Source organism: Triticum aestivum, chromosome 7A (assembly GCF_018294505.1).
Source record: "Triticum aestivum cultivar Chinese Spring chromosome 7A, IWGSC CS RefSeq v2.1, whole genome shotgun sequence".
Lineage (NCBI taxonomy): Eukaryota > Viridiplantae > Streptophyta > Magnoliopsida > Poales > Poaceae > Triticum > Triticum aestivum.
The window spans coordinates 443,036,598-443,052,717 of record NC_057812.1 but is presented as its reverse complement, the minus strand read 5'-3'; the positions used below and the strand labels follow the sequence as shown (position 1 = coordinate 443,052,717).

Sequence of the window (16,120 nt, the reverse complement as noted above, 5' to 3'; positions counted from 1 at the left end):
AGCAGAAGTCGCCGGTCTGCCATATGCACCATCCACAAGCTTTTGCCCCTCCATTCTGTGCGGGAAGTCCAGCGCCTCGCTTGCGAGAAGTCCTAGTGGGCGGCCATCTCTCCTTGTTGTCCGTTTTTTCATTGCGGTCCCTGTCGGTCCATCTGCATCGACGCCATTCTACCATACTGGCTGCATTCGCGGGCAGCTATTTCCTCAGCAAGGTTGACTAAGTAGCAGGTCGGACTCTGAAGAAAAAGCAGGTCGAACTCTGAAGAAGTAGCAGGTCGAGAGATTCGGCTTTCTCCGATAGGGATGCAGGCCACCGCCTGATGGTGTGCAGGATGTACAAGGCCGAGGACCACGTCGCAGGTGCCCATGTCACCAAATCCTCCCGAGTTGGTCTGAACGTGGTCGGCCGGGGGCCTGAACCCGAAGTGAAAATGTACGGAGGGTATAGAGAACAAAGAATAAAACGTGTGGTGGTAGGTACTTCAAGAAGATAAGATCTCTACTATTAAAGCGCAATCTGCAGTCGTCGTGATGGTTCGACCAATCCCACCACCCCTCGACCGCATCCCGTCGCTAATTAACACGGCCCATAAACGACATCCATCGCCAACTCAGCCCACGATCACGCACCAGCCGAAGAGAAACAGTTGCGACTCAATCCACGAACCACGTCCACTACATGCATTGACCAAAAAAGACGTACATGCCCAAACCAAAGAAAAAAACGTTCGAGCCAAACCAAACAGAAAAACAAGTGTGAGAGCTCCATCGAGCCTTGAACGCACGTCGCCAGAAACGCCAGTTCCTCCTCTCGCTGGACGTATAGTCGCCGTCCGGCCACATCCGCCGGAACCAGTCCGGCCACATCGCTCTCACAGCAGATGTGCGAGCTGCAGCCTCCGCTGCCGCCGGAACCAGCAACCTCTGCTCCCGTCTCATGCTGCAGCCTCTGCTGCCGCCGGAACCAGCACCTCTGCTCCCGTCTCATGGTGTTGCTCGACAGGGCCGCCAGAACCAGCCACCTCCGCAGGCCGGCTGTTGCTGCACCCATCTCCGGACGCCGCAGGTACATCCTCCTGCCACCATCTTCACAGTTCCCTAGGTTTACCATCCTCAGCTGGTTCCTACAAAAACAAAATGCATTCATGCATTCATGATGTCTGAGCAAATTACCTACATTACAAAGATACTTAAGCGATGCAGGATTTTAAGCTATGTACCAGCTACCTGAAAATCATAAATTTCAATGAAGAATACGCCCATTAAATTCTGGGAATTAATATGTTTCATAATCAAGGATGAATAGGCAAGTTCAGATGTCTTTCCAGCAAGTACACCCAATGCAAACAACTTATTCCCCCAATCTGTATTTGGTGCCCAATACAAGCTGAGACATAGAGAACAAACTTTGACATCGGGATAGTGATCAATACATCATATAATTTGCTGACATAGAGTATTGAACAAAACATCATGTAATTCGCAATGTGTACGCCACACTTGGTCATGAGTGTGTTGAGATAGGTATTTGAGGCGACTCATACTCAAATTTCAAGGTAATATATTTGTCGTCATGATTTATTCTAAAACATGGGTATCATTAGTTATTTTCATGACCACATAACTAATATTTCCACTTCTGAAGATAGATAATTGTGCAACTCCATTATAAATGCTCACACTCACGATACCCTCAGGCTCGGAATCCTACTGTGATAAAAAATGAACATGACCCAGAAGATAAATAAACTTGAACAAATTCACCAGTGATCCTTGAAGGGGTTGTGCAGTCAGGGTTGTGCTCTTCGCTCCGCTACGAGAGAATGGCAACACCTACACCTCAAGTTGAACCTGAAATGCAGCACCAGACCGGAATTTATGATGTAATATAAATTATGTTACTTCCATCCTAAACGGCTGCCAACTAACATGATCAACATTGCAGCTCACAGCTTGTGGAAAAAACAATCAAAATACAACAAGCTAGGTTCAAGTATATAAACATGCAGACTAGCCTAACCATTTGCGTTTTCCCGATTGACATAGAGAGGCATGTATTACCTCCACTTGTGGCAATGAAGCAATGGCTCTAATGGTAACCACAAGTAAAAGGAAGAAATTTTTATACATAACTCTCGGTTCAAATTCTCATACCACAAGTGTATTTTGTTCCCATTTTCTGAATCTACAATTTTTAGTACATATGTGAGTGCACAGTACAGTCCTTGGCTTGAAATTATTAGGTCAGTTTGGTAAGATACACCAAAAAAAGAGTTTCTACTGAATTGTGTAATCAAAAGAGGGGAATGAGGGGCAACATAAAATGGATGGCGGAATGAAGATTATTCGGTACATGTGAACAAAGAGTCGAGGTCCAGCCACACAACTTGTAAATTCCTATATGAACAATTACAATCATAAGAAAATAAAAATAGTACCTCCTTTTGCTGAAATCCTTTTTTCAGATCTTGCAGCTCCATATCCAGTTTTTCATGTATGGATGAGTGTTCTCTTTCCTTTTCTCCTTCGTTAACTTCATCTGAAAAAGAAGAGTGCTTATTGGAGAAAGTGTCACGAACACATGATATTGTTTCAGTAACTTACTTGCATTTTGTTCCCGTACTTAAGCATCCATTACAGTAAGCATCTAATCATTTTTCTAATGCAAAATAATGCAGGTAATAAGAACATAAAGCTTCTATAGGACATAGAGATGTCACAAGACAGAGGGCATCTGTATGATAAAGGGAAAAGAGGTATGTGCATGCCACTCACATGTCTCGACATAAGGTCTTCAATAAGCTTTCAGAGCTTAGCCTACCTTCATTTTTATCAGTTATTGATTATGAGAGGAGACCAAGATCACAACCCACCAATACACCCCGGCCACCATCTGGTTTCTTCATACGCGAACAAACGGACACCACTAACTATAGTGTTTCGTCTTCCGATGATGATGACAATGTGCGCACACATGTGGCTATGATGGTTCCCATAGCCGGCAATCTAACAGCCTTTCAGCCAGTACAACATGTGCAAACGTCAATCGGTATCGACCTTACACATGAAAATATTTCAGCTTGCATTTATACATTTGTTAACCTAAGTGGTCCACAAAATGGTTCTTCAGGAAGTCACTCTCGTGAAGCCACTTACTATGATCAACGTGTATCACTTCAAGGAACACAGAGCGGCATTCAGCATAATATTGGTTCAGATATAGCGGTTCGACTCAACACCTCACACACTGATCCTGAACACATTGCTTCAAATGCAATCATTACATCAGATAAAAAACAGAAAAGGCGAGAACAACACATAGCACGGCGGGATAGATTAACACCTGAAGAGAAGGAGAAAATCAATGCACACCGCAGAGCAGCTAGGAAGAAGAAAACAGACGAGGAGAGGAATGCATGTCAAAGAGAAGCCAGGCAACGGATGACACCAGAGGAGAAGCAAAAAAGTAACACCCTTAGAAGGGCGGACTACCAAAAAATGATGGTCGAGGACAAGCAAGAGAGGAATAGCTGCAGAAGGGCGTCCTACCAAAATATGCCGGTCGAGGAGAAGCAAGAGACAAATGCCCGCCGAAGAGCACGTGTGCAAAACATACCACCCAAGGAGAAACAGAAGATGCTAACTCAACGCAACGCAATACTCGCGGCTAGGCGCAACATCCCTTGCGCTGAATCCATCGCAATGCCGCGCCCAGATGCAGCTACCTTAGCTACGCCCAACCTGATGTCGACCACTCATGCCAGAGACCCCGCCGCTTCAACTCCTTCCCCCCAGTTAGCGAGTAAGGCTGGTTACAGCTTCGAATCAGACGGTAATCCTCCCATCTTTACTCTACTTGTTATGTCCATGTGCGTTGGACCAGTATTTACCAGCTCCTCAACCATGCAGGCGAGTACCTTAGTCGTACCCTGGACAATAATGAGGCTCCCGGCGAACTCATAAATGCCTCGCAACAAACCAATGATCAGGGAATACACGACAACCAGAATCAAGCCCATGAGCAGAAACAGGAGACCAGAGCACGGCGTAGGGCTCGCGAGCGAGCTCACAAACGAGGTATGGTGGTAAAGAACATTCAAGGGGGTGCCGCAAAACGAAGAGCGCACACGAAAAGCGTAGCAGAAGGTGAGAGGTCAGCGTTGCTAGAGCGTCGTAATGCAAGCTTTGCAGCTAAGCAGAGGTCTCCACACCCAAGTACCTTACATGTGAACAGAGCAGCAACAAGCTCAGAAACACCGCCCACAGGAGCTGCTTCACCGGCTTCGTCCCCTCCATCGAGCATGCCGTCTTACACCATTGGGACCGATGGTAACCCTCTCATCTTTTACTCCCCTCCCAGTGACCACTCACACTAAACCATTACTTACCAGCTCAACAATGTTGCAGCTGAAATGGACACCTTCCTTAGCGGCATCATGGATGATAATGGACTTTCCGGTGACCTCATGGATGATGAGTACTACCTATTTGCCGATCAAGGTACTCCCAGGCGCCTTTCGTGCTCGTCCCTCTATACTATTGATTTATGTTCTGCATCCTATCGTGACATGTTATGTCTCGACAATGCTTGCAGGATCCGACGCTGATAACACTGACATCGATGAGCCTGTAGACTCCAACACGGGATCTATCGAGCTTGATCCTTTCGACTATGTGTACTCGAACATCCCAGACAGCACGCACATCCTGAAGCACGCGGCGAACTGCGGAGTCAGATAATCGATTCAACCCTGCGGAGTTCATACCTTTGGAAGGGCATGCGCCAGCTAAGGCTCGTCACCAACATGAGGGCGCATAACGACCCGTGGTTCGCAGATTACTTGCTAAGGGTAGGCAATGGCACCGAGGAAACCGACGAGGAAGGCAACATAAGGCTCCCCGAAGATATTTGTGTGCCGCCAACAGGAGATGGCGTTGACCTAGAGAAGCTAATCGACCATGTATTTCCTGCTCTAGATGACAACATGGCCGATCCAAATTACATGACATCTCGAGCGATCCTCTCCACAAAGAATGACAACGTTGATAAGATAAACACACGCATGATAGAGCGCTTCCAGGGCGAAGAGAAGATCTACCACAGTTTTGATAGTGCAGAGGATGATCCACATGGCTACTATGCCCCCGAGTTCCTCAACAACCTGACTCCCAATGGCCTGCCTCCGCATGCGCTCAAACTAAAGATAAATTGCCCGGTTATACTGTTGAGAAATATTGATCCAGCTAATGGGTTGTGTAACGGCACAAGGCTTGTGGTCCGGGGTTTCCAAAGGAACGCCATCGACGCAGAAATCGTGCTAGGACAACATGCTGGTAGGAGGGTGTTCCTTCCTCGGATACCTCTCTGCCCATCCGATGACGATATATTCCCTTTCAAGTTCAAGAGGAAGCAGTTCCCTATTAGGCTCAGCTTTGCCATGACAATCAACAAGGCGCAAGGGCAAACCATCCCCATTGTCGGGGTTTACCTACCGGACCCGATTTTCTCTCACGGTCAGCTTTACGTCGCTTTGTCTAGAGCCACCGCGAAGAGGAACATTAAGATTCTCGCCATCAAGGACAATGACAATGGTAAGGGCAAGGGCAAGGACGAAAGCAAGAATTCAAAGAAGCGAAAAAGATCTGAGCCCTTATTAATAACCACGAAGAACATAGTCTACAAAGAAGTCCTTAGCACATGAAGTCACTGGATCAAATTATATCATGTCAAGGTAAAATATGTTCAGTTCTGCATTACAACCACATAACTATTGTAGATATTAATGCACACTGACCTGAGTTTGTTGCTGCGCAGTACTCGAGGGAGCATAGTCAGTCTTCAAAAACCATCAGTATTCCTTCCGCGACATTTGCCCGTCCTATACTTGGTCAAAGATGCACCTGTTTAAGCTGGAAATAACATGAGTCAGCGTGAAGTTTCCAACATATGCAGGAGGAAGATGCTTGGACAGTGACTTGGTAAAGAAGAACAAAAATACTAAGGTTTCATATTTCTTTCTAAGGCATATGCTTTTTAATATGGTAAAACTAATATCATATACCAATAAAAATACTGACTTAAACTTCAGTTGCATAGAATCTCTTGTTAGAAATACATGGATAAGGAACTATGTATCTGATGATTTATGAACAACCCAAATTTGAGCTGAGTTTGCCATCAGTGAAGTCCTCGTATCTGTACTATCTATACTATTACAGGATGAGTCTTTCAAGCCAGTAGATACTTCTATATGAACAAAAAGAATATAATCTGTTCATCTACTTTTTTCTGTAGCTTTGTGATAGATTTAGCATGCAGGTGTCCTTAAATTCTAACACTTTCTTAAACATCAATTTCAGGCCTCAAAATTCATTGCAGAATGTGTCCAAGGTGCCATGTACAGGATTAGAAACATCCACCCTTGAGCTATCCAAGTAATAATATTGACTATGTTCATATTTTCCGTTGCTACAGTACAATTTAAACCAGCCAACTCCATATCAGTACTACTCCAAACAGAAACTGGAATGATTTTTTTATGGATTTTCCAATTTCAGCAGGTTGTGCATTTTTCTGAAACTTTTATGCACAGGAAAGACTAGCCTTAGTCTGACGGTACGACGAACAAAATTAAACGGTAGTGAAACATGGCCATTTCTAGGTGTATCTAAATACGACCATATCCCTCTACAAATGTAAAACTTCCTTTCTTTCTCTCATTTACCGGTAGCTCAAGGCCAGCAGCAGCAAGCAACAAAAGCAAGCAGCAGCGGCAAGCAAAACAACCGGCAGCATCAAGCAGCAAAGCAACCATCCAGCAGCGCAACAACAGCAAGCGGCAAAGCAAGCCAACAGCGGACAGCAGCAGCAGCAGGAAAAGATGGCTCCTCACCTTGCTGTTCCTGGCAGGGTCGGACGGAGCAGGGAGGCGAGAGGACGGACGGCAGCAAGTTTCGGACGGCGTCAATGGCGGTCAGCGGTCGAGGAAGAAGTAGGAGGGACCCACGGCTTCAAGTTCGTGGTCCAGAGGAGACGCGACGACGCGGAGCCCGTCACGGCCCCTAGAGCTGCTCGGGGAGGAGGATGACCGCGGCGGCGTCGCAACAGCGGCCGACGGAACCGAGAAAGGCGACCTTGGTTCAAGACATACCTGCACGCCGGCGCTAGGAATCACCATTAAAGGGACGGCAAGAGCTACAATCGAGCTAGGAAACTACCTACGAGCAAGAGCGCACCAGAGAAGCGAGGTGGTTCACGACGGCGTTCAACGGGCGTGCATGTCGGAGCCGGAGGCGTGAGCGTCGATCCGGACCGACGGCTGGCGGATCCCGCCGGTGCCAATGGCTGGCGTTGCAACGGCAAGCGGCGGCGTCCCCGGCGAGTTTGACAAGAAAGGGGATCCGGGGGGAAGACCGGAAGAGTGAGGAGTGATGAGGAGAAAAGATGAAGAGACAGCCGGGCAGGGAGTAGCTGACGCTGCTGGAGTGCTGGATTGACGGACCCACTGGTCAGTGGCAAAAGGAGGGGTTCAAAGAAAATAAAAATAAAAAAATGGTTGGAATATCTCTTTCTTCTCTACTCCTTCTAAGCTTCTCAGGATTAGCATAAATCTAAATTTTTTTGGTGCTCAAAACTCTACAAAAATTTCATAGATGCATATATATATAAGTAGTATTCTATATTGTTGTGTCTGAAGTGAAAATTCCAAACAAAAACAAAGTCACAGTTTGTATCTCTATGATGAATAACGGAAGTTTCAATTGCTAAATTTAAACTAAGATTTTTAGAATAAATTGTGGTTTCTAAGCTTCTCGCATTTAATCCATCAACTAAATGTGTTATATTCCTATAACTGTAACTAGCGCTTAATTTTATTTGATTTTGGATTAATAAGGTGGGCTATACATTATATGTTCTCAATTGCTTGATTGGAACGTCATAGTTTTGGTAACCCGTTGCAACGCACGGGCATTTTACTAGTGTAGAGATAAGGACCAAAAGATGTGGTGTAAAAACAAGCACAACCTTGTATAGAAGCATTTATACCCAACGTCTTCCGGTGCGGCTAGCTTTGGTGTCCAGACACTACAACACGGGTGGAGCTACCGAGAGGAATGGATTAGTGCAAAACATGTGGTATAAACACATTCACAGATATTTAGTGCCCCTGGCTAGCTCAAGCGAGGAAAAAAAGACCTTTTATCTTTTCAGAAGAAATGTTTAACTTGGCGTCAATGATTGTCACCGCCGAGGACTAATTGGCCTTCTCGCGAGGGCCAACTCGACCTTCCCGAGGAGGGCTCGTCTTTGGAACAACCGCTCCCAACTCCTCCACCATCGTTGAGCTTGCCTGTCCCTGCTCTCGCCCGCACCACCCTGCAACGTTCCCCACCCGTCGCCACCGCTCATCTCCGTCCGCGAGCCATGGCTTTCCATGCAAGCGTGCCACCGCCCAGGATGCCTGAACTGCTATTTCACTGGACCAACTCCACCTGCCGCGCGGAGGCGTCATCCCATGCGATTGTGCCGTCGGTCGCAGTGTGCCGGCTAGAAAGATGCGTCCTGCACCGCTGCTACTCGTGCGTGTGGCGGCTCGTGCACCCACTGCCGCGAGCGAGCTCGCAATGGTCGGCACTCGGCACAGGTTTCTAGAAGCTAGATTGGTCGACATGGCCGGCATGTCTGTGTATAATCCAGATGCGTCTGCACTAAAAAAAGTTTGCTCCTTATATGATGCGGGCCAGCACAGGATTGCATGGTGATGTTGACCTGGGCGCCGACCGTGAAAAGAGCAAAACATTGGCTCTATACAAAACAGTTTTTTTACATGCACGGCTCATGTTCGGTGAAATGTGTGTGTGAGCTAGACTAGTATAGTACTTCTTGTACGTGCACTTGTGTATGATTGGAGTGTTATGTAGTTTATTTTGCACCGTACCCTTTCTTTACTTTTTTGAGAATTGTACCCTTTCTTTTCTCACATACTAGTCTCCAGCTCCAACCAAATTTAATTTCATAGAAGTTCAATGATGACCAACACAGAAGGTCATAGAAAAAAGCATTTTTTTTCATTAGAGACATTCAAGTTAGAAAAAAGCCATAGATGTTCTCGACCTTTGTTGTTGTAAAGCATTTGTTGTGATCGCTCACTCCTGCTCTTGCTATTTAGGACTTCATCTACTATGCAAAAAATATGTTACATTTCTGAATCCTTGTACAAGACAAAAGTTGACCAAAAATAAACAAAAATATCGTTCTGAAATGCTTGTAGAGAATTCTTTTTTGCCCATGTTTAAAATTTAAAAAACCTTGAAGTTCAATTTGAAATAACTGAGAAGGTCAAAAAACCTAGAAGTTCAAAGGTAAAAACCTAGAAAATTGTTTGCTTATTTAAAACCATATTTTTCTCTAAGAAGTTAAAAGTAAAATAAGAGAGAAGTTCAAAGGTTAAAAAAACTTAGATGTTTTCTCGTTACTAAATAATAAAATGAAGAAGTTCAAATTAAAAAAAGGAATTAAAGAATCGACCATGAAGATAAAAAAAAGTCAAAATCATGTTTATTTAAAAATCAAAAACAAAAACTTTACTAAAAAATAAAAAATGTGAAGTTCAGATTAAAATAACAAAGAAGTTCAAAGTATATTAAAACCTAGGATTTAGAAGTTCAAAAAAGGAAAAGAAAAAATAATGTCATTTTGGGCATTTTTCCCCCAACACTAAAGATAAAAGCAAAGAAGTTCAATTTTAAAAAAAAATGAAGTAGTTCAATGCATATTAGAAACTCAATTTTTTCTTGTTACTAAATAATAAAATCAAGAAGTTCAATTTTTTAAAACAGAGCAGTTTGATATTTATTTGAAAACTCAATTTTTTCCGGTTAGTAAAGAATAAGACCAATAAGTTCTATTCGAAATAATGAAGAAGTTCTATTAAAATAAACCTGGAAGTTCAAATTTAACGAAGGGGCTCGACGTCTATCAAAAAGTAGGATTTTTTTCCATTACTAAAAGAAATAAAACGAGGAAGTCCAAATTATAAAGATGGAGAAGTTCGATGATTATAGAAAACCCAGATTTCCCTCGTTATTAAAGAATGGAAAACAAGAAGTTCAAAAATTAAACAACAAGAAGTTCAACTTTTAGAAAAATAGAGCGCTTCAAAATTTCTAAAAATTATTAAGAAAAAACAGGAAGTCCATATTAAAAAGATGGAGAAGTTCGATGATTATAGAAAACTCAGATTTTTCCTCATTATTAAAGAAAGGAAACAAGAAGTTCAAAAATAAAAAACAAGAAGTTTAACTTTTAAAAATAGAGCGCTACAAAATGTCATAAAAAGATTAAGAAATAAAACCAGGAAGCCCATATTAAAAAGATGGAGAAGTTCGATGATTATAGGAAAATCTCAGATTTTTCTCATTATTAAAGAATGGAAACAAGAATTAAAAAAACAAGAAGTTCAACTTTTAAAATAGAGCGCTTCAAAATTCACAAAAAAGGATTAAGAAAATCACATTAGAAATTCATAAAAACTCAGATATTTTCACATAACCGAGAGAAGTTCAGATTGATAAATGCCAGAAGTTCACGTACTACACGGTGTGCATTGTATTAAAAAGGAATAAAAAAAAGCAAAGGATAATTTTGTTGTTGTTATAAGTTCAAGTCCTCTGTCAGAGAAAGTTTAAAAAATTATTTGAGAGTGGTTTGTACAAAAGGAATATCATTTGTGTAACACTAACGAATGGATGAGAAAATTACAAACGAAAATACGTCACAGAAGTTTAACGTGAAAACAGCAGGAAGTTCAACTACTAAACTAAATGAATTTCAGATGAAAAACTTTTAAAATCGTCGTGAGTATGAAAAAATGATCAACATGGGAAAGTTGCGTGTTTATAGCAGCTTTCCATCGGTATATCACTTGCTCAATTCCGGTGAGTGGATGGAGAGCTAAGAGCAAAAAAGCACGTGAAAAACAGACTGAAGTTCAAGTAGACATGCTGAGAAGTTCAGGTTCTTCACGCGGCGCATTTTCGAAGAATCTGTTTCGCGATAAAGGCAGAACGAATGATCTCGTCATTTTCAAAATTACTTGAAAACGGCTAGGAATCAGAGAAAACCATCAACATGAATTTTTTTCACATTTTCCTTAGCTTTTCAATGATATATTATTTGCCCCATTTTGATAAAGTTTGTAGAAATTACGGTGAAAATACTTTTTTAGCCATTTTCAAAATTGATGTAAAACAGTAAGGAATTGGGAGAAACAATATATACCAAAAAGTTTCGCATTTCCTCAAGCTTTCCAATGCCATATCATTTGCTACATTCGGATGTAAGGTTAAAAAATTAGCTCAAAAATACGAACTCGGTGAAACTTAGACCGTTCAAAATTAAAAAAAATTCACTTTTAAACCGTTCAAAATTAAAAAAAATTCAACATGAAAAAGTAGCGCATTTTCATAAGCTTTCCAATGTCATATCATTTGCCTCAATTGGATTAGCTGTTTAGAAATGACATCGAAAATACAAACTCGGGTGTTCGGTTTGTGAAATTTTACGATTTTCCAAATTACTCTTTAACCGTAGGGAACTAAAGAAAACTTTCAGCATGTGGAGGGAGCAGTTTTGCAGCAGCTTTCCAACGCCATATTATTTGCCTCATTCCAATAAACGGTTTTAAAGTGCGATTGAAAATATGATTCACGTTTTTTGTATGAAGAAAAAATGATTTTCAAAACTGCTCTTAAACCGCTTACATTTTGCCAAAAATTTAACTTGGATCATGATATTAGTGTCCATAGCTTTCCAACGGTATATCGCAAGTCCCATTTGGGAAATGTTGGCGGAAGTTCAACCTAGCACTAGGGGAAGTTCAGGTCGAACAACTCAGCTAGTAAAATTGCAAAAACACAATTTCATCATGACCCGAGAGCAAAATCCGCCAACGAGCGAGATACCTATTTAAAACCGGTATTTAGTTTCTAAAAAAGGTTTCTAGATTACACTAACATCATATAGATCACGATTAACCAGAATAATTCACGGGGGAAGCCACGGTTGCGAAGATAGCCCGAAGGTCGGGTTCATACAGAGGGAAGTTCAGGCATGTTACTCAGGCAGTTCAGGTTGTGATTAGAATATTATTCTGATCCCGTGATCAGAATAGTGTTATATATATATATATATATATATATATATATATATATATATTAAGGATCAAGGCGTGCATATGAAATGTAGAAAATAAGTCAGACCACCTACAGTAATTTAAGTTACAACTCATCAAAGAATCAAATAAAGTCTAAGAGTTGTAACTTAGCAAAAAAAGCCCATATATAGACCCACTTGAATACTAACTCTGACCTCTCCTTGTTTTGTCATAAAATGACCAAAAGGAGATGAAACTGAGAACTAACGTCCCTGAAGAATATCATCATGAAGAAGTTGGAGGAGTGCCAACGTTGTTGTCGGGGTCGCGTGAAGCAGAAGGGCCTGTTGCAGTGTCTTCATCATCTTCATTTTCATCAATTGAGGGCGATGAAGACACTGAGCTTGGGATGAGAGGAGGAATTTGAACCTTCTTGAACTTTTGCCGGGATGGATTGGCCCAATGAAAGTTCATCTGGAAGTACATTGCTGCAAGTTCTTCATCCGTCTTCAGATGTGAAAGTATGGCGCATGTTCTGTCAAATATCTCGTAGGCATAGTAGTGGTTCTTGCGAACGACATTATGCATCACTATCATATTAGTATGACTTGCAGCAAGTTGACACTTGGCCCAATCATGATTTCTATCAATCTTTCAGTGCAAGATGATGAGAGTTCACGGTCAGTCATGACACGTGGTGCTTCTGGTTAAGGAGATGGCCTTGAAGCCTTTGCAGCTGTGTTCTGGCTTGCAGTTTCATCACCGGTTGAGTGGGAGGCGGGCTGACGAAATTGTTCATCCAGGGGAAGAATTCCTTCATCAATGACTGCCTTGCCTTTGCCAGGAACTGAGGAGATTGTTCTTTGAAGAACTTCTACCTCTGGTAGAAAACTGAGATGATTCTGTTCATCAACCCTGTAGTTGATTGAAGACCGGGATTTGATGAATCTAATGACCCATGGAGCATATGGCTTCAAATCGAAGGGTGACTTGGCCACTATGACCAAACTCCTCATGAAGAAATCGTGTATGTTGATGGGAGTGCCATGTATGATATAAAAGAGTAGATTCTTCATGACTCCCACAACTTTTTCAGTTGCATAGTTGTGTCCTTTGATGGGACTGAGGGTCTTGGCCAGAATTCTGTAGACAGTCCGTGGCACATATAGCAAATCATTCATTAGGAAGGTGGTTCTCTGAGCTTCTCCTTCAGCCCACGGATTCATCAGCACTTGCATCAAATGATGTGGAAGGTTCAGGTTCTTCATAGATCTTCCTCGCTTCTTCTTGGGGTGGATCGATGCTACTTGTGAACTGTGTTGGGATTTCCCCAAAGAGGAGAGTATGATACAGTACAATAGAGATAAGTATTTACCTCAGTTAAGAACCAAGGTTATCAACCAGTAGGAGAACCAAGCATCAACTCGTTAGCAACACCTCCTGCACACAAAGAACAAATCCTTGCAACCCAACGCTAAAAGGGGTTGTCAATCCCTTAACGGTTACCAGCAATATTAAAGTGTATGGTATTTGATAGATAGATCAGACAAAAATACAAAATAAAATAAATAAAAGAGAACGCAACAAGGTATTTTTGGTTTTTATATATGATAAAAGATGGACCCCGGGGCCATAGTTTTCACTAGAGCCTTCTCTCTTGAAAATAGCATACGATGGGTAAAAAAATTATTGCTTGGCAATTGATATAAAGCAAATAATTATGACAATATCCAAGGCAATGATCATGTATATAGGCATCACGTCCGAGATAAGTAGACCGACTCCTGCCAGCATCTACTACTATTACTCCACACACCGACCACTATCCAACATGCATCTAGTGTATTAAGTTCATAAAAAACGGAGTAACACCTTAAGCAAGATGACATAATGTAGACAATATAAACTCACATATGAATAAACCCCATATTTTTACCCTTAATAGCAACAATACATACATGTCATGTCTTGTTCTATCACTGGGATTGAGCACCGCAAGATCAAACCCATTACAAAGCACCTCTCCCATTGTAAGATAAATCAATCTAGTTGGCCAAACCAAATTAATAGATTGCAGAGAAATACGAAGCTATAAAAGTCATGGATAAAAGAGTTCAGAGAAAACTCAAATAATATTCATGGATAGATCTGATCGTAAACTCACAATTCATCAAATCCCAACGAACACACCACAAAAAGTGATTACATCGGATAGAACTCCAAGAACATCAAGGAGAACATTGTATTGAAGATCAAATAGAGAGAAGAAGCCATGTAGCTACTGACTATGGACCCGTATGTCTGTGGTAAACTACTCACACATCATCGGAAGGGCAGCAAGGATGATGTAGAGCCCCTCCAAGATCGAATCCCCCTTTGACAGAGTGCCGAAAAAGACCTCCAGATGGGATATGTCAAGAACAGGAACTTGTGGCAGCGAAAAAATTATTTCGTGGACTCCTTTATTGGTTTCCATATTTTAGAGAATTTATATAGGCGAAGTTACGTCAAACGGAGCCATGTGGGCCCCACAAGCCACTAGGGCGTGCCCTGGTGCCTCGTGGGCCACTACTCCATCTTCTCGTCCCCTCTCGAAGTTTCCAGGGTCTCTTATTGCCAGAAAAAAGTCTCCAAAAAGTTTCATGGCATTTGGACTTCGTTTGGTACTGATATCCTGAAAAACCAAAAAATAGGCAAAAAGCAACAACTGGCATTGGGCACTAAGTTAATAGGCCAGTCCCCAAAAAATGATATATAATTGCTTGAATGTGTATATAAAACATCCAAGATTGGTAATATAATATCATGGAACAATAAAAAATTATAGATACGTTTGAGATGTATCAAGCATCCCCAAGCTTAATTCCTGCTCGTCCTCGAGTAGGTAAATGATAAAAATAGAACTTTTTATGTGGAATTCTACCTATTCATCATATAATCTTTTTATTTTGTAGCATGGACATTTGGACTTGAATGATTCAAAGCAATAGTCTATAACTTGACATGAAGACATCAATACTCAAGCATACTAACAAGCTACAATGTCTTTCAAAATATCAACGCTAAATAAAGTTATCCCTAGCCCATTATGCTCAATCATTGATCCATTAATGAAACACACTCAACATTAGCTTCATCCGATGCAAAAGTATAACAATAGTGCTCTCTAGTTGGTGCTTTATAAGAGAAGATGGAGACTCAAAATAAAAATAAAAATTGCATAAAAGTAAATAGATAGGCCCTTCACAGAGGGAGCACAGATTTGCAGAGGTGCGAGAGCTCAAGGCTTAAATTAGAGATAAAATTATTTTGAGAGGCATGCTTTTCTTGTCAACGAAAACGACCGAGAATTCCCAATATCTTCCATGCTAGACAAGTTATTGGCGGTTCCCAAACAGAAAATAAAGTTTATTTCCTTTCCACCATTCTTTCACAATCCATGGCTAGCCGTATCCATGGGTGCCTTCCATACCAACACTTTCCAAGGAATTTATTATTATCATCATCATATTATTATTATTATTATTATTATTATTATTATTATTATATATTCATTTCGGGACTGGGCATCCGTATTACCTACAACACTCTCGTGCAATGATAAGTGAAGAAACACTCATTGTGAGAATAAAATACCTGGCATGGAAAATATTGGCCACCCCCTGCCGCATCATGAGTGGTACGGGCACATAAAACAGAAATTTATTTTGAAAAATTAGAGTTGGCACATGCAAATTTACTTGGAACGGCATGGAAATGCCACATATTGGTAGGTTTGGTGGACTCATTTGGCACAACTTTGGGTTTAAGGAGTTGGATGCACAAGCATCATTCCCTCTTAGTACAAATGAAGGATAACAAATAGATTGAGAAGAGACCAACCAAAAATAAAAAATGGTCATAAACATGCATTGAGCATAACTAACACTGAATAATGCATCATAAGTAGGATATTACTTTGTTGC

At 41.6% G+C, this 16,120-nt stretch overlaps 1 long non-coding RNA gene across 1 annotated transcript; it reads right to left on the bottom strand.

Annotated features, from left to right (window-relative positions):
• Window positions 1-607: 607 nt before the first annotated feature.
• On the bottom strand, window positions 608-7,133 carry LOC123151995 (uncharacterized). Its single transcript, XR_006475971.1, has 4 exons — window positions 6,894-7,133; window positions 5,796-5,910; window positions 2,439-2,539; window positions 608-1,851 (listed from the first exon to the last, which is right to left on the bottom strand). It is a non-coding gene; the product is annotated as an uncharacterized lncRNA (long non-coding RNA).
• Window positions 7,134-16,120: the final 8,987 nt, after the last annotated feature.